The 25,119-nt window shown below is 36.1% G+C and overlaps 5 non-coding genes across 5 annotated transcripts; all 5 read left to right on the top strand.

Moving 5' to 3' along the window:
• Positions 1-1,603: 1,603 nt before the first annotated feature.
• Positions 1,604-1,676, top strand: Trnar-ucu (transfer RNA arginine (anticodon UCU)). The gene has a single exon. It is a non-coding gene; the product is annotated as a tRNA-Arg (tRNA).
• A 7,258-nt stretch (positions 1,677-8,934) lies between these two features.
• Trnar-ucu (transfer RNA arginine (anticodon UCU)) lies at positions 8,935-9,007 on the top strand. The gene has a single exon. It is a non-coding gene; the product is annotated as a tRNA-Arg (tRNA).
• Positions 9,008-14,282: 5,275 nt separating this feature from the next.
• Positions 14,283-14,355, top strand: Trnar-ucu (transfer RNA arginine (anticodon UCU)). Its single transcript has one exon. It is a non-coding gene; the product is annotated as a tRNA-Arg (tRNA).
• Positions 14,356-20,231: 5,876 nt separating this feature from the next.
• Trnar-ucu (transfer RNA arginine (anticodon UCU)) lies at positions 20,232-20,303 on the top strand. Its single transcript has one exon. It is a non-coding gene; the product is annotated as a tRNA-Gly (tRNA).
• A 2,950-nt stretch (positions 20,304-23,253) lies between these two features.
• Trnar-ucu (transfer RNA arginine (anticodon UCU)) lies at positions 23,254-23,326 on the top strand. The gene has a single exon. It is a non-coding gene; the product is annotated as a tRNA-Arg (tRNA).
• The last annotated feature ends 1,793 nt before the right edge of the window (positions 23,327-25,119 follow it).

The raw sequence follows: 25,119 nt of genomic DNA, 5'->3' as shown, positions 1-25,119 counted from the left end.
TTTTTAAATATTAGTCCGATTACTGAGACTCTATTTCAATTTTTGATATATATATATATATATATATATATATATAACACAATGTTCCAATATTAAAAGCATTGGTATTCAGCCATATTGACTTATGAGACACTATCATTGAAATACATATCATAATTAAATACAAACCCGCATACAGGACGGTCCACGGTAGGCGCCTGTCTTTTATACAAGATAAATACATGTACAAATATTTTTTGGTCGTCGTCATTTAAATGTATAAAATCTCGAAGGAACTCGTAATTAATATTCTGTGAACAAAATCCAGGAACAAAGCGAAGTCAGGAAACACACAGGAGAAACCCCAGCTGGTATGAAAATGTCTCACTTTTTAGATACAGCCATCAATAACCGCCATTAGTCTATGCCTATTATGTCATTTCAAACACACAAATATTTTTGTGTTAACCACAAATAATTTTAGTGACAAATTTTTTAAAAGTTTGTCAACACGTTTCACAGATAAATCTCTTTAAAGATTTCATATATGATATATATGTACTTCTTTACGATAATTTCTGATCAGCACACTTGTAAATCGTTTGGAATATTGCCCTCGGTTCTATACATGGAGTATTGCAATGACATGGAGGCACAAGGTAAGAATAAAGTATTAGTACAAGGTAAAAATAAAAGTATTAGTACAAGGTAAAAATAGAAGTAATTGCACAAGGTTAAAATAAAAGCATTAGTACAAGGTAAGAATAAGAGTATTAGTACAAGGTAAAAATAAAAGTATTAGTACAAGGTAAAAATAAAAGTATTAGTACAAGGTAAAAATAAAAGTATTTGTACAATGTAAAAATAAAAGTATTTGTATAAGGTAAAACTACGAGTATTAGACCTAGTATACAAGGTAAAAATAAAAGTATTAGTACAGTATACTTTAACGGATCTAGAAAGGTACGTAATTACACGTCAACAACAGTGAAGAATGTTTCAGTCATAGACAGATAATAGAATATATAGTTTATGTATGTATGTGCAGAAGCAAAACCGACTGTTCCAATCCTCATTGTAGTGATTTTGGGTGTAAAAGTTGGTGAATTCCAGAGGCAGATGTCTGCAGTATGAGCAAAGTGGGATAAGGGCCCCACCTGGCTCCCATTCTCACTTGAATTTCAAAAATAGACTTAAACCTTAAAATCATTCCAAAATCATGCCTCAGTAGAAATATAAAATATGAATGTAGGCCTAATTGTCTTAAGCCATAGAATCGCCACAGATTTACTCAGATAGGCCTATAGGAAGAAGAAAATGTCGTATGTGTAATCAATTCCACATGACTGTACATTTTGCTCTAGAAAACCTAGTAGGAAACCCTTGAACATGTATGCACTATTTCATAACTTACAATAATTTTGCTCCATGCATTTGTCTGCTTCTATGGAGAGACAATGGTACATGTATATGGTTCTAAGTATGATAAATGTCTTATTATGCTACACATAAGTTTCTTTGTATTTTACATGTATATGCCAACCTTTTGATGACCCATATGTAATCAATTCTTACGTTCAAAATATTTATCGTAAGATAATACATTGTTAAAAGTGATTTATCGGTCCGCGTAGCGCAGCGGATAGCACGCTGGACTTCTAATCCAGAGGTCGTGGGTTCGAATCCCACCGTGGATGAATTTTTTTTTGTTCCGTTGATACCCACAATATGTGGTGTACACTTCCTTAAAACAATATGCGCCGCAATTAGCGGCATTTTGTTTTGTTTCATTGATTAAATAGAAAATAATTACTTATAATCTTGCCAGACAGTATTTGTATGACATAAACACGGTATGCAGGTGACCTTACCTTTAACCAATGCAATCAATAGTGTTGAATAATCGGAAAAATTTCATAATCGATAATCGGTCAAAATCTGAAGAACTATATCGTAACACTCTCCGAAAGATAATGAGTGATGGCGAATTCAAATAAACGGACACCACAGTGTTGCATTTGGCAAGTTTGCTCAAATCGTTTGCAAAGTAAAATATTGTAAACACTAGATAACCTCTTCCCAGTGAACATAGAAAAATAAATTGCATAAAAATCTGCATTAAAGAAATTACCGCCGATTACAGTTTGTGTTGCTTTAAAGAGAAATAGTATAAGGTGATTATGGAACATCCCTGTTGAAACTTAATCTCATTGCCTTGCCGAATAGCTCAGTTGGTGAAGATACGGGTATGAGGGTACCGATCAGAACCAATATAGTGGTTATTTTGTCAATATACTTACTTAAGCCTGTCGTTCCGTGAGGAACATAGGTTATCGATGACAGTCCTCCAACGAACACGATTCTTGGCTGCTTTTGCTGCATCTAGCCAGGTCATGTCCTGCTCCTTCAATTCTGCCTCGGAGTCACGCCTCCAGGTGTTTCTTGGACGTCCCCTCTTTCTCTTGCCCTGTGGGTTCCAGGTCAGGACCTGGTGTGTGGTGCTGGAAGGTGACTTCCTTAGGGTGTGTATTTTGTCAATATACTTCTACATAAACATCGCTTCACTAAATTAGATAGATTTAGACTTTTCAGTTACAATTTGTTGTACCTATCTGGACTATCCCCACTTTACACTCATCAGTTACAATTTATTGTACCTATTCGGACTATCCCCACTTTACACTCACCAGTTACAATTTATTGTACCTATCCGGCTATCCCCACTTTACACTCATCAGTTACAATTTATTGTACCTATCCGGACTATCCCCACTATACACTCATCAGTTACAATTTGTTGAACCTATCCGACTATCCCCACTTTACACTCATCAGTTACAATTTATTGTACCTATGCGGCTATCCCCACTTTACACTCATCAGTTACAATTTGTTGTACTTATCCGGCTACCCCCACTTTACACTCATCAGTTACAATTTATTGTACCTATCCAGCTACCCCCCCCCCCCCCCCTTACACCCATCAGTTTCAATTTATTATTGTACCTATCCGGACTATCCCCACTTTACACTCACCAGTTTCATCCTGAGTCGTACTCCTAAAATGAATTTATACGTTCGCTTCAACGACTAAAATGAATATGTATGTTAACGTTTAGTATTATTAAATGAAAATGCGCAAAAGATCACGGAGACCTACACACACACACACACCATAGCATCAATCTAGTGAAAATTAGATCTTTGATCCGCTCACGTATATTGCTACACATGGATCTAACGAAACCGCATACGGAGGTCAAATCTAGTGACCTTTCAGTTTAACCATTCAGCGCATTGGCTATTAAGTCGACGGTGTATACTCAGGTCATTCGGGAGACTGAAATCTTACTAATAGCTGCCGAAGAATTCCGGTAATAACAATATGCCAGACATGCCGAGGACACCTGAAAGAGTGTAGATCTATAGTTTGACAAATATTTGTTTGTGTGGATTTTCATTTGTTGTAAGAGAGACCGACAGTGAAGAGAACTCCGAAATCAAGAATTTATATAAATTAAAAGTAAAACTTAAAGAGAAAAAGGTTGACGTGATTCGACAAATGATCAATTTACCGCAGCTAGCTGAGATTATGGAAAACTGACAATCTTCATTATTCAGCACAGCTATTAACACATCTTTCTGTTCCTCTTTTAAAGATCGAATCTTACGATCTTTCAAAACTTAAAACGTGCGCCAATATTTGGTCGGTATACTTGTTCTTTTCCCGAATGCAAATATGAAGAGTTCTTTGATTGGATGAACATAGATGTATATGCATGATTAAAATGTCACTAAATTTGACCCCCCGTTTGCGGTTTCGTTAGATCCTTGTGTCGCGATGTACATGTACGTGAGGAGATCAAAGGATCTAATTCTAATTAGATTGACCATAGCATATAAAACAAGAGTACCGCCAACAGTACATAATATGCCCGTGAAAAGCTAATATAGGGCGTTTTTCTGACAACATGATTTGTAGAATTTGCCTTCAAGTAGTATCAGCAATCATCAGGGTGAGGCATACTTTCTTTGCATCGAAAAAAACAAGACAAATCATGTACTCTCTATGTAATATTTTCACTTGGCATAATATATATGTGTACCAAGTTTAATGGTCCTTGCCCCAACGAATTGGTCTGCATCCTGCTACTACGACCTTGACCTTTAGAAACAGTAGGCATCCTCCACTTGCCATAAAGTGTATGTTTACAAAGTTTGACGGTCTTAGCCCCAACAGTTCGGTTTGAATACGGCCTACAAGGTTTTCCTACTAAGTGATACTGTGCCCTTTGACCTTGAAAACTAATATGCATTTTCCTCTCATGGTGATCAAATGTACTAAGTTGTAAAATCCTGGAGGTTACGGTTCAGTTTGTATCCTGTCTACAAGGTTTTCCAACTAAGTGATACTGCGACCTTGACCATTGACTTATAACCTTGAAAAACAATAGGCATCTTCCTCTCATCGTGGGGATTGAATGCACCAAGGTCCTTCGGATGAGACTACAAAAATTGAAGTCCCGTGTCACAGCAGGTGTGGCACGATAAAGATCCCTCCTTGCTCAAAGGCCGTAAGCCCCGAGCATAGGTCAAAATTTTGCAGCCCTTCACCGGCAGTGGTGACGTCTCCATATGAGTGAAATATTCTCGACAGGGACGTTAAACAATCAATTATGGAGGTTACGGTTCGGTTTGTATCCTGCCTACAAGGTTTTCCTACTAAGTAACACTACAACCTTGACCTTTGACTTCTGACCTTGGTTAATATTAGACATCGTCCTCTCATCATGGTGATCAAATGTACCAAGTTGCATTATTCTGGAGCTTACGGTTCGGTTTGTATCCTGTCTACAAGTTTCCTACTAAGTAATACTACGAACTTGACCTTTGACTTCTGACCTTGAATTTTTTTTAGGCATCTTCCTCTCATTATGGTGATCAAATGTACCAAGGTGTAAAATCCTGGAGCTTACGGTTTGGTATGTATCCTGTCCACAAGGTCTGGACAGACAGACGGACGACGTCATACCATAATACGTCCCGTCTTCGACGGGCGTATAACAAAAATCATTTAACTTACATTTTAAAGCGACAATCGCAAAATCAGTTAATTGTAATGTGCAGCTAGACTTTGGGAATTTCAAGTTAATAGTATATATCATTTGCTCACAAGTGCACAATAATTACTAGAATCGTCCGAAATTGAATTTCCAGACATAAATTATGAAGGACTGCTTCGAAATTCGGCGAAGGCATCAGTCCAAATATTCCACAGATCCGAATTTCACCCGAGACTATCACCATGTAAAGGGTTGAATGACTTCAACCTGTGCATCTAGCATTTTTCCTTTTGTGTTCTTTTGATTGTATATTGTTTCATGTCACTCTCGAGAATTTTTCACTTATATGGAGACGTCACCATTGCCAGCGAAGGGTTGTAAAATTTAGGCCTTTGAGCAGGGAGGGATCTTTAACTAGCCACACCTACTGTGACACGGGGACTCGGTTGTTGTGGCCTCATCCGAAGGACCGCCACATTTAGTCGCCTCTTACAACAAGCAAGGGTACTGAGGACCTCTTCTAACCCGTATACCCATATACATATATCTGACCATCTTTGGTCATGGTCAATAACCACTATTGCCATTTCCTCCCATTGGTGATTACTACCATTGAAATGTGTAGCTACTGGAAAATCTTTTGGGGCTTTGACAGAAGACCGTTGGTTGTTGATCCGTTTGAAAAGGTTTGTTGTTTCTCCTACGTACTGTTTCTGGAAGACATCGCAACTAATGAGATATATTCAGCTGTTAGTCTTGCAGGAAAAGTTTTCCAATATTTTGTATATGCGACCTGTGGCAGGACTGCTAAAGCTCTCATTTGCATAATAAGTATCTGAGTTCTGAGCATATTTTGAAACTCCCATAAGGTAAAGGGTTACCCAATCTACTCCTACTATCATGTCCTTCAGATTTCCGAGGTGTCTGCAGGATATCACAGAGGGTTCCTTGAAAACATCAGCAATTTATTGGCATACAGAATGGGCAGACGATTTCTTAAAGTACTGTGGAGCTTCTTAAGGGTGGAATGGTAAGTAGTCGTTAGTGGAACCCTATCATTTTGAGGTTTTTCTTTATACTGGAGAAAGCACTGTCAATCCTGTCGTGACATCTATTCAATTAAAGATTGAACCTGGCAGAGATCATATCCTCTGCTTGTAAAATGAGTTTTCAGTATCTCTCCTTTCTCTTGGAAAGTATCATGATTAGAGCAAATGTGGCGGATTCGGATGGCCAAACCCTTAGCGCCAATAAGAGAATGATGATCACAACACGTGTGTGGTATCAGCATTAGCGCCATTTTAATAATGAAACCGGAAACCGAACATAAAACACTAAGAGATAGAGTAATAAACCGACGGAATACTACGTTCCGGAGTAAGCAATGTCTGGCGTAGACACATCTGTGAAAGTATGGAATGGGTGACAACTGGATGATATAAGTTACAATTCAGAGTCGTTCGACTTAGTGTGGAGATTGAACTCAATTTCCCGGCTTCTCATTGTAGGTTTGGTATCCAAGAAAGTCTTCTTGGAGATGGAAATTTCCACACTGAATTTGATGTAACAGTGGAAAGAATTTGCAATCTTGTTCAAGTTGTTGAGGCTTTCACGACCGTCAACGTACTCATCTCAATTTCATCTAGGAAACGTAGCCAACTAAGAGGTTTAACCAGTGAATATTGTAGAAGGCTATATTCCTCTCTCCCTATTAAGATGTCACCACTGGTTTGCAGGTAGTGTTCACCGTTGAACATGAAGTTGTTGACTTTGAGGACATGTTCAAGAAGTTGAATGAGTGATTCAGTTGAAGGACATTCAATGACCCTATTATTCTAAACTTCTCCTTAAGCTTCGATACCCTCATCATGTGGAATGTGATTGATTGATTGTATATTGTTCAACGTCCATCTTAAGAATTTTTCAATTGAGACATCATAATTGCCGGTGAAGGGTTGCAAAATTTAGGCTCGGAGCTTACGGCCTTTCAGCAGAGAGGAATCTTTATATCGTGCCACCCTGATGTGACACGGGACCTCGGTTTTTGCGATCTCATCCGAAGGACCGCCCCCATTTAGTCGCCTTTAACAACATACAAGGGGTACCGAGGACCTATTCTAACCCGGATCCCCACGGTACCGGAAGTTAGTGTAAAGTGAAGCCACATTCACGTTCACTAGGAGGGTAGGTCTGATGAATGGGTTGCATTTCGGTAATTTCTTCATGAAGCAACATTTTCGCTGAATCTTTTCAAATAATTTTTCATACATTTTTTTGCGGTCTAGAATGAATCGCCTGACTACTCCTTGATACATAAAATGTTATTGTTTACTGGATATTCTATAAAATCTGAGAACAATAAAACGTGATTTAATTGCGTTGTCTTTAAAAGTAACCACTTTTGAGAAATGAAGCGTCTGAATAATGCTCAAAGCAGCCATGCAAGTGGACGACTGACAGCAGGTGCGTCACAAGAGATCTCAGAGTACACGGAACACCACATCTTGCCTTTAGAGAAGGTATCAACAGCCTGGTTCAACAAATGATCGTCACAGAACAGGTAGACCACGTGTGACGTCAGCGACACAGGATTGCTTCATCGAGTATTCACGCGTCATCTACGGCATCTGCCATTCCCGAGATTCACAGAATAATCAGAGCAGACTGTTCGCAATCGACTATGGGATGCGTTTCTTTTTCTTTTCTTTTTATCAGTATATTTTGAAAATTGATAAGTATGAGTATTCCTACTACAGTATTCTGACTGCTATCATGTATAGAAGGCTTTATATAATTCTTTTTAAAATCATTTTATGTGCTCTGATTGCTGATTAATCTGAATTATATAAATGTAAACAAGAAAATTTAAAACAAGCTAATAATCATAAACACATGCACACATACGGAAAAAATGTTGTCAATTCATTGTCAAACCTGAGTAACTTTGTGACCTAAATTCAGATCAAATGTGATACTTGGCTGACCTAATTGTAAAGTCTATTGATCAACCCAGCAGGCAATTGAAAACTATATACTGGTCCTTTGTAATCCACTGCATCGCTGTAAAACCGTAATACTAGACATATTTTCACACATATAAAAACATATTCAACTGTTAAGAAATTAAATACAAGTCAGAGAGCTTTATTTAAATCTGCAATGAAGGATTTACGAGATTGATCACTGTCGTTATCTTCAACCTTTTCGTTGTCATGAGGAAGGACATATCGTCCTGGAAATGTCCTTAATTGCTCGTATCGTTGCTTTATATACCGATTTTTGAATTTCACATCGTATCCATTTTATGGATCCGACACTTTTAGGCATGGGGTGTTATTAGAAGACTCTAAATCAAATTTCTTTACTTATTATATTGTGTTTGTGACGTGTAACCGAGCGGATTTACCAAAATTATTCAAATACAATAAATAATAATAAACTAAAGTAAAACTATTTCCCACAATTTAAACTGAGCTAACTGCTCAAAAAATGATTTGTTCTGATTCGTGGGATAAGCCCAGATCACTTCTGAGAACCGTTAAAGAGACAAAAATAATAAAACAATCAATTGCAACTTTGAGACGGAGCAATGATTCTTAGCTAATATAAAAACTCTAAATGGGATGGGAAATCTTGTTGATTCAGATGCTGGCTCACTTAACTAAGTATGTATCTTTTATTATAAAGATTGTCCTTATTATTAGGGAGATAGGGAAGGAAAAGCTTGTTCAACCACGTCTAATCCCAGTCTTACTTAGGGTGTTTTCAGCTTGTCTTCTACCAACGAAGTGAGGAGCTGCAGTGACTGCACTCATTATATACTACCTAGACTGATTTTGATTGGCTGATAACCTATTAATCTGAATTTTCTCTGATCATCACATGTTCATAGGTCCGCGTAGCGCAGCGGATAGCGCGCTGGACTTCTAATCCAGAGGTCGTGGGTTCGAATCCCACCGTGGATGATTTTGTTTCATTCCTGTTTACGGTAGATCGATCCTGCTATGATGATAGGTTTTGCGAAAATCTCTATTGAATTATATTTTGCACATGATAGAAATATATTTTTCAGAAGAATTTTATTCACTAGATAAAAAAAGGTAAACTATTGATAGGGAAAATATTTATAATTTCCTTTGATAATCAATTATTTATAATAACAAAAAGTTCTCAAGGGCAATAACTCCTATGCTGGTATTTCCTATGCTGTATATCTATTGTACATTGATTGTTTCCCCTAATATCCAGAATTGATTTATGCATATTTATAAATTAGCTGTTTTTCTAAACTGTTGACATTAACAATTTGTCATTTTAAAAAGTTTGTATCTATTTTTGGGAGTTGAACTATGTTCAATCTCCCTGGGTCATCACGCACTTTTCTGCGCAGTAATTTGTATTGATTTGTATAGTGGTCGTCAGCAGGGGTTCTGTGTCAGCTGATTTACTCCTACGTAAATCAACATAAACTTTTATAAACATCCGCCATTAAATAATCCATGTAACTTTTCTGAATAATCTAATTTTGATAATTGACATGTAAGTAAATGCAATGATATTGTATTCAAATCAATTTGAATACAGGATTTCGATCAAATTGATACTGATATACATAGAAAAATAAAAGATAAGGTTGAAAATTGTCGTTTGTAGCGCAGCGTCACCTATAAACATTGATAGGGAAACGAACGACAACTGCACACAAGACCTATTGACACCGTGGCGCGAAATATCGAATATGGTGCGAAACCTCAGAAAATTTACAAGAAATAACTCTACAACATTGCGTATGTGTATATATTTGTTTTTTTTAATGTGATATAAAAAATGCTTGATGTTACATGTATATTGAATTAAAATACGTCATTCCCAGTCAACAACTTTCGATTGGGATCGGAATACGAAATAAAATTTCTTATATCCGGTTGCAAAGTGAAACTGCTTCATGCTTCAAATTATTGAATTACGTAGTAATTGCACGTTACATATTAGAAAACTGTGTCTTTTAATAAAGAAAGTCACAAAATAGATACAAAATGAGTGTACCTTATTCATTACTGTTACCGAGCTTTCGTCGACGAAAATCTCGAAATGGCGTGTTTCGCTGCGCTTGATGACGGTAAGGTCCACATTTTCTACGTGAGTAGTGTGATATTTGTTTATGAATTTTTTGTGCATACATGGTATGTCTCGGCTAGGAATAATGGAAACTTTCTCACCTATGTATGTAAAGACATATTAATCTCTATTTTTAAAAATGTAGAACACTTTTATCAAATGACAATGTTTGAAAACGCTTAGAGCCCCGATGTCAGAATTTCCTTTTCCAAGACATCAATATGTCAAATTCATTATCCTTTTTTAATAGTATGTACCATATTTTGTACCAGTTATCCATTTTGAATCCCCTATTACAATGAGATTTTGCTGCACTCTGTAATGTTTGAGTGGATGTCATGAGTGTGTGTCAAACAGAAATTTTAAGAGCATGGGATAAGGTGCTGCCATGTATGACTTCACTATCAAAGTTTAACCCAGTTGCCACAATGTTGAATTTATGCTGCAAAAAGAATTGGAAATTGCTCTGGTCAAAACACATTGTTTATTTGTCTACAGATGAAAGAGACATGAGGATTCTCCCTCACAAACTGAAAAAAAAAAAATAGTTATGGATCTTGTACATGTATAGTTTATTAATCACTATAGATTTCCAACATCACGAGTCTGATTCCGCTATATTCTTCCCATTCTGTCAGGTTCATTCACCCCCTGTTTGAGCCACAGTATAATATCGCAAATACCTTGGCAATAAATAACATTATTTGACTAGTGTTTCATTTTTAGCGGAGTTGCGATGAAGTCGAACTCGGCTTATGATCTGATGAAGTGCCTTTGGGCGGGCAGGCGGGCACGCATCAACATTTCATTTCCGCACCATAGCTCTTGAGCAAATTATAGGATCTCATTCAAACTTAGATGGATTGTCACCCTCTGTAAGATGAGAAAACCTATCGATTCTGGGGTCACTAGGTCAAAGGTCAAGGTCACAGTGGCTATAAATAGACTGAAATTTCGAGAAAATTTTGTTTTCCGCACCATAGTTCTTGAACGAATCATACTATCTCAATCAAACTTAGATGGATTGTCACCCTCAGTAAGACCAGGAAGCCTATCGATTCTGGGGTCACTAGGTCAAAGGTCAAAGTCACAGTGGCTATAAATAGACTGAAATTTGGAGAAAATTTTGTTTTCTGCACTATGATTTTTTAACAAATTATAGGATCTCAATTAAACTTAGATGGATTATCGCCCTTGATGAGACAAAGAAGCCTATTGATTTTGGTCAAGGGTTAAAGGTCAAGGTCACAAAGGATTTAAGTCGGCTGAAATTTATGTACGCAAAATTTTGCTCCCTGCTTGATAATTCTTGCAAACTTTTCTGCCGGTTCCCTCTATGCCCATTCCTTGCGCAACTCGGCTTGTGCATTTCCGATGCCGGACAATTTTTAATTTTTTTTGCATTTCATTTATTTTGAGTTATTATACAATTATTTACCATTCCATTGATCCTCTACAGGACTGTAGTATACTCAGGTGACAGTTTAGCATATTGGACTACCTTTTCAAATAATGAATCCTTAGAATTAGCTACAACTAGGATTAAACTTGAATGTATATATACAGGGGAAAAACTTCTTCATAACTGCAAGGCATTGAAAACCATATTGATTTGAATGTTTGGGCCATAATATGTGGTCACATTTTTCATGAGAATATAAAGGGGTGAAATTCTAGAAAACAACAACACGACTTCAGTTACTCGAGGAGCGTTGTGGCCCATGGGCCTTCCATTATCCATGTTTGCTGTTGTAACGCTTTGAAAAACAACAACAATTGATTTGTATTTAAAATCATGATAATATTCAGTCATTTATCCCCCTACCCTTCCAGTGCTATCTGTTCTAACTAATTTCCACAATGTTCAACTCCCACGAGTACTTTAAGTACTTTGATTATTATTCTGTTCTACTAAATTCTTATGTTGACCTATACTTCTGTTTTTGTATGTCTGGCATCTTGAAAATGGTGTCAGCATACACATTTTCTTTGATTATTAATTTAATTAGATTTTATTGAGTGGAAATTAATACAGTGTTTTCACTTTTAACCATTAATATTGATAAATCACATGGGTGTGGACCTACATGCACCTTAACTGATGACAATGGTATACGTGGTAAGCAATCGTGTTCAATCAAAGTAGGAAGACCTTATTAGTGCCAACAATCCTCTGAAACCACGGTGTGCATTTTCCATATGTACCAGAACCTCTCCTTCTTTCATAATCATGCTGCTTTCCTTTGAAAAAAGAATCCAAACGATGTTTTGTTTCATATTTGTTCTTCTACGCATGAGCAATAAGGTTTCGAGACGTTTTGATGAAATAGAGTTCATTATAACAATCTAGTTCATCAATACAACCTATCATTGGTCCAAATGCTGTCCGACGTGTTTCACACCGAATGTTTATGGAGCGCCAAATTAACATAAACTCAAATAATTGAAGATATCTTCAATTATTTGAAGATATCATCAATTCAATTATTGCTCTCTTTAATTGAATTAATGCGCACATTAAATCAATTATTGCTCTCATCAAATGAATTATTGCGCGCTTCAATTCCTACTCTCATCAATTGAATTAATGCGTGCATCAATTGAATTAATGAGAGCAATAATTGATTTAATGCGCGCATTAATTCAATTATTGCTCTCTTCAATTCAATTGATGCGCGCATTAATTCAATTAATGAGAGCAATAATAGATTTGATGCGAGAATTAATTCAATTATTGCTCTCTTCAATTCATTTGATGAGAGCATCAATTTAGTAGAAATATTGCTCGCAATAATTAATTTAGAGCTCGGTATAAATAATTTGATGATCTCTTTAATTCAATTGAAGATATCTTTAAATCATTTACAATGCTTTTGTATAAGGAATTAATGCGCGCATCAATTCTTTTAAAGAGAGCAACAATTCAATTAAAGAGATCATTAATTCAATTGTGGATATGTTGAATTGAAGATATCTTTAATTATATAGTTGCTCTCTCTAAAAGAATTATTGCTCTCTTCAAATGAATTAAAGATATCACTAATTCAATTGAAGAGAGCAATAATTGAATTAATGCGCGCATTAAATCAATTATTGCTCTCATCAAATGAATTAATGCGCGCATCAATTCAATTATTGCTCTCATCAATTGATTTAATGCGCGCATTATATCAATTATTGCTCTCTTCAATTGAATTGTAGCGCGCATCAATTCAATTGTTGATATCATTAATTCATTTGAAGAGATCATTAATTCAATTAAAGCAAGCATCAATTCAGCTGAAGAATTAATGCTATCATCAATTCAATTAATGCGCGAAATAATTCAGAATTGAAGATATCATTAATTATTTGAAGATATCTTTAATTCAATTGTTGCGCGCATCAAATGAATTAATGATATCTTCAAATAATTGAAGATATCTTCAATTATTTGAGTTTATGTTAATTTGGCGCTCCATAAATGTTAGGCCGTTCTTCGCACACTGATTTTGATTACGGATAACTCCGTTTACCTGATCAGGATATAGGGCTCTCGGCGGTTGTGACCGGTCGACAGGGGATGCTTACTCCTCCTAGGCACCCGATCCCACCTCTGGTGTGTCCAGGGGTCCGTATTTGCCCAACTATCTGTTTTGTAATACTTATAGGAGTTGTGAGATTGATCTCTGTTCGTGATCTTCACCTTACATTTTCATATCATTTTATTTTCCGCTATTATAGAGTGGCTTCATTAAAAAGATTAGTTTTGTTATAAGATATTAATCTTTTAAAGATGCTCATTTACTGTATATTCATTTTTTCAAATATGTCGTCATACTCTGGTTCGACCTACTATCACTAGATTTGATATCGTAAGTCTGTTACCACCAAATCATAGTTATTCTAGCTTAACATTACTCATATCCACAATTTTAACAATAAATGAATGGAAAACTACATTCGGAACAAGTATTTTATTGTTATTAAGTTTTAATATTTAGATTAACCGAACATACAAACAGGTTAATGGCGAGGGCAACAGGATATAAGATCAGTATATTTTAATAAAAATCAATATCGTCATTGATGTTTGAAAATCTAAAATTGTGTGACGAAACCTTGCAAAATTATGATGTAAGTGTCCGCGTAGCGCAGTGGATAGCGCGCTGGACTTCTAATCCAGAGGTCGTGGGTTCGAATCCCACCGTGGATGATTTTGTTTCAGTACTATTTAACTGATGACTTGTGTGTTTGTGGCAAGTAATTGTGAACGTTAAACTAACAAGATGAAGTAGGATTTTTTTTAGTGCCAACGATCCTCCGAAACCATGATGTACATCATTAGCTGCAGCACTCTGAGTAAAAATTGGGACAGATCATATATATAGGGCTCACGGCGGGTGTGACCGGTCGACAGGGGATGCTTACCCGTCCTAGGCACCTGATCCCACCTCTGGTGTGTCCAGGGGTCCGTGTTTGCCCAACTATTTTTATTGTATTGCTTGTAGGGGTTATGAGATTGATCACTGTTCGTTATCTTCACCTTTCATCAGAGAGCTACAAATCCACCCCTTGTGAAAACTTCGATTTACGGCGCACAAAAAGCTGCACACGGTTGAGGCCTGATATCATTGTATTCATGTGTTGTGGTCTCATAAATTTTATACAAAAGAATTCCTAACATATTTTCCTGCTATATTTGTGTCCAAACAAACCTTCAAATAATCATTATGAAATAGAGTTCATTTTCATATTACTTTTTCCCCCGCTAATATGGAGTGGCTTCATGAATAAGATTGATTTTCTTATAAGATATTAATCTTTCAAAGATGCTCATTTACTGCATATTCATTTCTTAAATATGTTGCCATACTCTGGTTCAACCTACAATCACCGGATTTGATATCGTCAGTCTGTTACCACCAAGTCATAGTTATTCTAGCTCAACATTACCCACATCCACAGTAATAGGGCGGAAAGTCTCGTCATGTGACTCGCGAGAAATAACGTGAAATCGTACTTCCGGGCAGTTGTCTGGATGGAATTATCAATAATGTACTAGACTCGCTACGTTCAAAACCACATAGAGCTTACTACAAAAAGCGAGAGAGCGGTTAAAAACAACTGGGTTTAGAAAATTTGTTCTAAATAGAGCTCTGGGTTATTACAGCGGTTGTTCAAGCGTCAATACGAGACATTTTCCAACAAAGTACAGGTATGTTTACATTATAGAGTCGTCTGCATCATATGTACTGCACAGTCGTTTACATCATATACACCTATACATCTATATCTCAGAGTTTAGTTCAAGATATCGAAAGTCCTCGATCAAAATCTCAGCAATATATTTGCGTAGTTCCGATTAGACTGATTCTTGATTGATGTTGTGGTACCCCCCCCCCCCCCCCCCCTAATAATCTGCATCGAGTGAAAACGCTAGAGCACTAGGAAAGAATAAAACCTTTTTCCTGTGGTGTATAACATGGATATATATCCCTATTTTATTCTATGATTTTGAACGTTTTACAGTTTCATTTAGAAATTTATCTAAATTATTTCATAAAGATATTTCTATAAAATGAAGACAAATCTTTTTACTGACACCAATCATATCAGTGACATATGGAAGTCCCACGAGTCAGTTTTGTTTCCACTATGTAGCTGCAGTAATTAATATTATAGTATATACATTTGGTATGTGAAGCTGCATACAGGAACAGATCCAGAAATTCGGGGGGGGGGGGGGGGGGGTGCTTTAAATCTACGACTGGCATCTAAGATTTTTTTTATTTATCTGAATTTCAGATGAATTATCACTAATCCAGATAGTCAACAAACATTTTAGTGTGCAATTCTATATATACTAGTATTGCAGATCCAGGAATTCAAATAAGGGGGGATTTCATGAGGTAGAGATCTATCTCCCTTTAAATCCGCCAAAGGCATATTTCATGGATTGTAGATATAAATACATGTATATCTTATGAATTTTGGTTTATCTGAATTTCAGCTGAATTGATAGAACATATTATGGGTCTATTATGAAATATTGACAAGTCCAGATAGTTAATTTTGCATTTTACTGTGCATACTCTACATGTTTTGTGTGACAATGACTACAATGTTAATTTGTTAATCTTTTAGATATAAAAGGGCAAACAACACAGCTGGATAAAGCATCCTAAGTCTGCACCTCGTAAAGCTATGACAATGAGAGAAATGTATCCACCCAGGCAATCAGAATATAGGTAACTCACCAGAGATCTTTATGCTATATATGCTTGTCAAGCTGTCAATATTATATGATATTCATTCTGTAATGAATACTTGTATACATGTAAATTCAGGTGATCCCAAAATATAAAGGTTCACCAAAATTGAATGCATCTCCTGACAATATAGAAATTTTAAAAATGTCCTTTACCTGCAACAGCAAATGATGCCTGTGCAAACATATAGGGATTTTTTACTAGATAAATGCAGATATCATTATAAAGTATGCTATAAGAAAATGTTGAATGTCCAAATAAGAATTATATAGCATTGGTATTTTTATGAAAGAATATATAGACATAGTGGATGTCAGTCTTTATTAATTTTTTTTTTGGGTAAACTTTTCTGAGTGCAACCCGGAAGGTGCGCTGCAGCTCAAAGAGAGCCATGGTTATTGGCATGAAGTTCTCCATCAGCTTTACCTCACAGGCACCACTTGTGATTTCATAGTTTGAACACCAGTGAACATGGAAGTGATTCTCATCCTTCGAGATGAATTATGGGAATTATACTTTGCATACATGATTGAGCCTTTGTGCCCTCTCTGTAATAACCAACTAGACAGACCTGTGGAAATTCAAATGTCTTCCATTAGTTTTATTTTGTTTTTGCTACAAATGATCAGTGTGAAGATGTGCATGAATCACCATTGTAACAATTTCTTTGACTAGCAACCTTAAATAAATGTTCACTTTATCATTTACTTGAATGCACTTAATACAACTTGACAATGCAGAATAATGTGAATAAGAAGTTGTATATTTATAGTATCTAAGTCCAAAGGTAAGATTTAATAAATTGTTGAATCCATATCAGTTATTTCCTTCAGTAGAGGATTTGCAAATGTACAAGAGTCACACAGAGTTGAAAATCTTAGTGAACAGATATAAATGTCTGTATTGTGAAGGTATATGATTTAGAATATGGATGTTTTTAATTATTCAATCGCACACTCCACATCATCGTCGGATACCCACGGATGACTCCACATGAATTTGACTATTCCTGGTCTTGTAACAGTTGTGCTTCAAACTTACTGAAATGAGATTTTGATGAAAGAAAAGGCGATATGTTCAATGTCACCCCTGATTAAAGTTTACCAAATATATCAAATCCTTTACTAGCAAGACTCATATATTATCTGGCTTCAACATCTCCAATACACCTCAGTGATCAACAATGTCACCATCAGAGGTGGACCCAGGATAGAATTCAGAACAATTGTGCTACACAAGTGATAGCCTTTGCTGTGTGACAAATTTTGCACAATGTAGTTGCTGTCAGATAATGACTAGTTATTCATTTTTAAAGTTAAATCCAGTGTTATGTTTGTTGCATCCATTGCGATTCTTTCTGAGGTAAATTCGGCATTGAGCCCTCTGGCCTGTTAAATGTAGATCCCTTAGATTTTGGTGCAACTTCATACGAGTCATGAGAAATTGATCACTGGTATGAACCCTTGTACCGCACATCCTAGAAGTTGTTAAAATGTGCCCATTCTCTTCATAACAGCCACCAACACATTGATACTTCTGAAGGAAATGATGTATATAACAGCATCTGTAACAAGCACATACATCATACATCAAGTGAATATCATTAAAAGTATTGCAGGGGTGGATCAAGAAAATTTACAAAGGAGGGGGGGGGAGCAAGTGTAATTTATATTATCCCCCTAAAAGAGGTATGTGTGTAAATTAAAATTATCAAAATTGAAACCCAAATCCCCATATTTGTTACATATGAACTACCAAATGGGGGATGGCACCACCACTCTCTTGTCCCACCACTGCATTATTAAACAGTAAATAAACATCTTTTATCAAAATTTTCATTTTCAAGAAGAATTCAAACGCCACAATCTAAATTGAATTAATTTAAGATCTGAATGTATGGGTGAATGTTTTATTTCTTTGTTGCCACAAGAGGCATAGTGTTTTACAAACACATATACAGAAATGAAGTACATGTGTATCAAAAACTTTCTAGGTACTGTATTATGTTTCTTAATGTAAATATTGAAAAAAAAAAAAACATGTTATTTCAGTGATCCCAATCGTCTTTGAAGATTTTTTTGTTTCCAAATTGGTACCATTTTCCATGAGGGTCACAATAAAAACATAAGCAATATCATTATTAATTAAAACATAATGAAAATGAGAAACTGCATTGCCTTGTAAATGTGTCCCCCTCCCCCTAAGCTATCAGCATCCCATAAAATGTGTTATTACACGTTTATATGATCAACTATTAATCAGGAAGACTGACATAACATGGTACAAATAAAAAAAATAGATACCTGCATATATTTACTTTACCCAGCTAATTGTTTTATTCCCGACTCCGACCCCCCCCCCCCCCCCCCCCCCCCCCGATCCTTTTGTATTCAGTTTGTCTCCTTTATCAAAAATAACATACTGCATTATTGTGTCATGTAATGTTAGTTCTAACTCATAAAAAACTAAACCCTTCCACTTGACAGTTGTTTATTATCGAAAAATATTCAGTAAAATATGTTTTAGATCAATCAACCGGTCGTGGGTAGAGCTCACTGCTTGTGAATTCTCAATCGGCGATTTAACTATAAAGATAATAATTATGACTTGTTTACCTGCATCTATAAATCTACTTCTTCCTTTTTTTGCATAAGTAGGGAATCTATATAGGCTGTATTTTCATTTTAACGCTGTCATCTGAGCATAACCAAAGCAAAACAAAGTGACATTTTTCGACTGCTGTCCGGAAGTAGTAAATCGAAAGTGAAAGTAAACGAGACTTTCCGACCCTATGGAAAACCGCATTCGGAAGAAGCAAAATTTTAATGTTGATAATAAATTTTGATAATTAGATGAACCGAACATACAAATAGGTTAATGGCCAGGGCAACAGGAAATAAGCCTCTGCATTTTTATGTCTCCTCTCTTCCAGAGGGAGACATATTGTTTTTGTACTTTATGTGAGTCTATCCGTCAATCTGTCTGTCACAAAATCTTGTGCACGCTTATTAAGAGATAGACTTGAAACTTTGTACAATGCTTCATTGCAAGATTATGCCACTCCTGTTATTAGCACCGCGGTGCGAATTAGTTTTGGCCATTCCACAGATGAAAACGTGCCATTTTTACAGTGATAACCCCCCAAAATCTTCAAGCCCCATTTTTTTTATGAACTCCCCCAAAGAAACCCTTTTCCCGGGAATACTTCCCTTCGTAGAGCTTACAATCTTGATTTTTAAAACATCGTCTCTCTATATATACTACTGTTATTAGCACCGCGGTGCGAATTAGTTTTGCGCATTCCACAGATCAAAACGTGCCATTTTTAGTATGGGATGACCATTTATTTCAAATACGAATAAAAAATAAAATTTTGAATTTTCTCTGGATTTTATTTTAAACAGAAATTTCATTAGAAATCATCAAATAATGATATATTTATAACTTTTAACGCTTCTGACGTTACGTAAAAAAACGTCAAATATTATTAGCACCGCGGTGCTAATAACAGGATTATGCCTGTTTTGAATGGTGACTGATGTCAAGGATTAGTGCAAGGTAACGAATCAATAGCCCTTGACCTGTTGACTTGTGAGGAAGGCTTTTTCTTCCATACCATGTAGTACATTAAAGGGAGGAGGTTTCATTTGGAGCACTTCAAATTTTGGGATTTGGAGACATTTGTTTTTTCATAAAAACAATTTCGAGTTTAATGACAACTAGTATCTTCACTAATTGTTATTGATATGTTGACAAGAATTTTTAATTTTTAAGGTGGTCACACATTGTGGGATGAAACCTTCATAATTGTGTCTTATTTGTCCGCGTAGCGCAGTGACAGCGCGCTGGACTTCCAATCCAGAGGTCGTGGGTTCGAATCCCATCGTGGATAATTTTGTTTCATTACCGTGAAACTGATGACTTTGGTTCACAAGATAAATAATTATGAATGCATTAACAAACTAAATGTACGAGATATTTTTTGTGTGCCAACAAACCTCAAAAACCACGAAGTTCATTCGTCATTTGCATCATAACCTTCCCGCCCTGCTGATAATGATAAAAAAAAAAAAGAAAGAATCCGAATGATTGATTAACGTCTCTCTCAAGAATCTTTCACTTATATGGAGACGTCACCATTGGCGGTGAAGAGCTGTAAAACTTAGTCCTATGCTCGGTGCTTACAGCTTTTGAGCATGAGGGGTGGGGGTCTTTATAGTGTCACACTTGCTGTGAAACGAGACCTCGGTTTTTACGGCTTCATCTGTAGGGCTACCCCCATTTAGTCGCCTCTCACGAGAAGGAAGAAGTACTGGAGACTATTCTAACCCGGGTCGATATTTTGGTTGATAGTTCTATGCATTTGCAATAATGTTTGGAGAAATTCCTATGAAATATAGTTCATTTTCATATAATTTTATTTTCCTCTAATATAGAGTGGCTGCATGAAATAGATTAATTTTGTCACAAAGATATTAATTTGCTTTATTTAAACATAATTTATTGAGAAACTCTATAGGATAGGGCAAGAAGCATAGCCTATGTAGGCCCTCTCCCATAATTAATAAAGATATTAATCTTTCAAAGATACCCATTTATTGTACATTCAATTTAATCGGTATTTTTTAAATATCTCGTCATACCGTTACTCTGGTATCTACAGTCACTGGATTTAATGAAAGGTGAAGATAACGAACAGTGATCAATCTCATAACTCCTATAAGCAGTACAAAATAGATAGTTGGACAAACACGGAACCCTGGACACACCAGAGATGGGGTGAGGTGCCTAGGAGGAGTAAGCATCCCCTGTTGACCGGTCACACCCGCCGTGAGCCCTATATCCTGATCAGGTAATCTGAGTTATCCGTAGTCAAAATCAGTGTGCAAAGAACGGCCTAACAATCGGTATGAAACACGTCAGACAGCATTTGACCCAATGATAGGTTGTGTTGACAAACTAGATCATTATAACGACCATATAATTTGCGAAATGCTGACTTCAATCGAGACTGTTGAAACCCCTGTAGCATTTTTTTTGTTGGTAGCTTCCCTCGATTTAAAAACTGACGATACGCAAAACAAACTGTTGCCTATCGAATCAGTTCAGACACATAAACACCATATGCAGGTGTTAATGGAATGTTGCTACATAAATATGGGAAGTTGGCGATGTAGAAGGTGAAATCATCCCGTTTGTCATATAGTGGAGTTGTCAGTTGCCATTAATGTCTACTTTCAATAAAATATCTAAGTATGAAGCAGAAGTAGACGACTCTGTGGTCTTTTATTTCGAGTTCACAGGGATATATCGAATCGACATATGAATGAGAGTTATTATTAATAGAAAAAACGTCGTCGATATATCTAAATGTTGAATTGAAGGTCACAGCAAGATAATTTGTCTTCTCATGTAGAAGTTGTTGAATAAATTCTGCTTCATGTGAATATAGAAACAGGTCAGCTAACAAAGGAGCACAATTCGTCCCCATGGGAATTCCAACAGACTGTTTGAAGACCTGATCACCAAAGACCACGGAGATATTGTCAATGAGAAACTCTAGCATATTTTTTAATTCAACTTCAGAGTACTTGATCGTGGAATCAGAGTGGTGTTTAATTTTGAATGACTGATCACTGTATATGAATATTTCCATATGCCGTCAAACTGTTGCCGCCAACAGCAAATAGAAAGTAGTTCCGGCAATTTTTTTCGTTGGTTACGATATTTGAATAATTTTTCAACCAATCAAAAAGCGCGTAACATTTCAAATTAAATGCTGTTATGGTTCATATATATTATATTTATATTACAAATCGCATTTTCCTCTATGAACCAACCAATTTCAACACCCGACACAGTCCGTTCATATTGACTATGAACGAATTATGAACTACCGGTAGCTTAAAGCACGCGACTGAGAGAGTATAATGATTTGAAAAAATACATGTGTTACAAAGATCTCGCAAGTCATACCTCGGATTAAGATTGTGAACTTACGTGGACTATCATCCCAATCTTGCGGTCTCCTACCTCCAAAATATTGTGCACCGTGCAATGTTGATAAAAGGCAGGCTGAGACGAAGTGTGACGTCATGTCTATGTGTTGACTAGGTGTTGACAATACGACTGTGACAGAGGCTTGGAGTTCGTTTTATGCAACAAAATATAAGGAATGTAAACAAACGGTGTTTTAGAAAATCAATATAAATATAAGAATTGAACAGCATTTTTGAGCTGTTCATGGTCAATATGAACGGATTTGGATTTGAGGCAAATTATCTGTGAATCGCTAGCGTGATTCACAAAATTTAATTCAAATCCAAATCCGTTCATATTGACCATGAACAGCTCAAACGTGCTGTTCATTTTTTAAATGTTCTACGTATGCGCAATAAGGTTTGAAGACATATTTATGGAATAGAGTTCATTTTCATATCAAAAGATTTTCGTTTCAAAAGAGTAGTTTTGTTATAAGATATTAATTTTTCAAAGATGCTCATTTACTGCCTTTTTTTTTTTTTCAAATATGTCGTCATACTCTGGTTCGACCTACAATCACCGGATTTGATATAGTCAGTCTAATACCACCAAGTCATAGTTATTCTAGCTCAACATTACCCATATCCACAATTTTAACAATAAATGAATGGAAAACTACATTCGGAACAAGCATTTTATTGTTATTAAGTTTTAATATTTAGATTAACCGAACATAGAAATATGTTAATGGCGAGGGCAACGGGATATAAGATCACTATATTTTAATAAAAATCAATATAGTCAATGACGTTTGAAATCTAAAATTGTGTGACGAAACCTTGCAAAATTATGATGTAAGTGTTCGCGTAGCGCAGTGGATAGCGCGCTGGACTTCTAATCCAGAGGTCGTGGGTTTGAATCCAACCGTGGATGATTTTGTTTTATTACTGTGAAACTGAAGACAATGGTACACATGGTAAATAATTGTGAACGTCTCAGTAATGAAAATGTAAGAAGTCTTTATTTTATGCCAACGATCCTCCGAAGCCACGATGTACTTCAAAGTAACCTCCCTTTCCTTCATAGTTATGTTGTTTTCCTTTGAAAACGATGTTTTGGTTCATATTTCTTCTACACTTCGCAAAAAAGTTTCGAGAAATTCTTATGAAATGTATAGTTTCTTTTTATATAATTTTTATTTTGTTTCATTACTGTGTAACTGATGACTGGTACACGTGATAAATAATTATGAATGTTTTAATAATCTAGATGTACGAGACATTTTTTCTAGTGCCAACAATCCTCCAAAACCACGAAGTACATTCGTCATTTGCATCATAATCTCCCCGCCCTTCTTAACGATGCTGCTTTCCTTTGAAAAAAAAAAGAATCCGAATGATTGATTGATCGTATATCGTTTAACATCCCTCTCGAGAATCTTTCACTTATATGGAGAGGAAACCATTGCCGGTGAAGGGCTGTAAAATTTAGGCTTATGCCCGGCGATTACAGCTTTTTAGCAAGGGGAGGGGGGGGGGTTATTGTGTCATACCTGCTGTGATACGGGATCTCGGTTTTACGGCTTCGTTCATTTAGTCACCTCTTACGACAATCAAGGGGTAATGAGGACCTATTCTAACCCGGATCGATATTTTGTTTATATTTGTTCCTCTACGCATTCGCAATAATGTTTTGAGAAATTCCTCTAAAATATAGTTCATTTTTATATAATTTTATTTTCCGCTAATATAGAGTGGCTGCATGAAAAAGATTAATTTTGTCATATAGATAATTTTTTTTATTTAAACATAATTCATTGAGAAACTCAATAGGATTGGGTAATCGGTATAGCCTATGTTGGCCCTCTCCCCATAATTATTAAAGATATTAATCTTTCAAACAGACTCATTTACTGTACATTCAATGTAAAGTCACTGGATTTAATGAAAGGTGAAGATAACGAACAGTGATGACTCTCATTACTCCTATAAGCAATACAAAATAAAGAGGTGGGCAAAAACGGACCCCTGGACACACCAGAGGTGGGATCAGGTGCCAAGGAGGAGTAAGCATCCCCTGTCGACCGGTCACACCCGCCGTGAGCCCTATATCCTGATCAGGTAATCTGATTATCCGTAGTCAAAATCAGTGTTCAAAGAACAGCCTAACAATCGGTATGAAACACGTCAGACAGCATTTGACCCAATGATAGGTTGTATTGACGAACTAGATCGTTATAACGATCATAGAATTTGCGAATTTCAATCGAGACTTTTCAAACCCCTGTACCATCAACTTGTTTGTCAGTAGCTTGCCTCGATTTAAAAACTGATCATAAGCAGAACAAATTCTAGTGTATCGAATTAGTTGAAAGATATCAACATCATATGCAGGTGATAATGGAATATTGCTACACAAATATGGGAAGTTGACGATGGAGAAGTTGAAATCATCCCGTTTGTCATACAGTTGAGTTGTCGGTTTGCCGTTAATGTCTACTTTTATTAATATATCTAAGTATGAAGCAGAAGTGGATGCCTCTGTGGTGTCTTTTATTTCAAGCTCACAGGGATATATCGAATCGACATATGAATGAAAGTTATTATTGTTAATAGACAAAGCGTCGTTGATATATCTAAATGTCGAATTGAAGGTCACAGCAGGAGATTTTTTCTTCTCACGTAGATGTTTTTGAATAAATTCTGCTTCATATGAATATACAAACA

Source organism: Ostrea edulis, chromosome 9 (genome assembly GCF_947568905.1).
Source record: "Ostrea edulis chromosome 9, xbOstEdul1.1, whole genome shotgun sequence".
Taxonomy (NCBI): Eukaryota; Metazoa; Mollusca; class Bivalvia; order Ostreida; family Ostreidae; genus Ostrea; species Ostrea edulis.
Note: the sequence above shows the minus strand (reverse complement) of the source record. Positions and strands in the feature narration are given on the sequence as shown.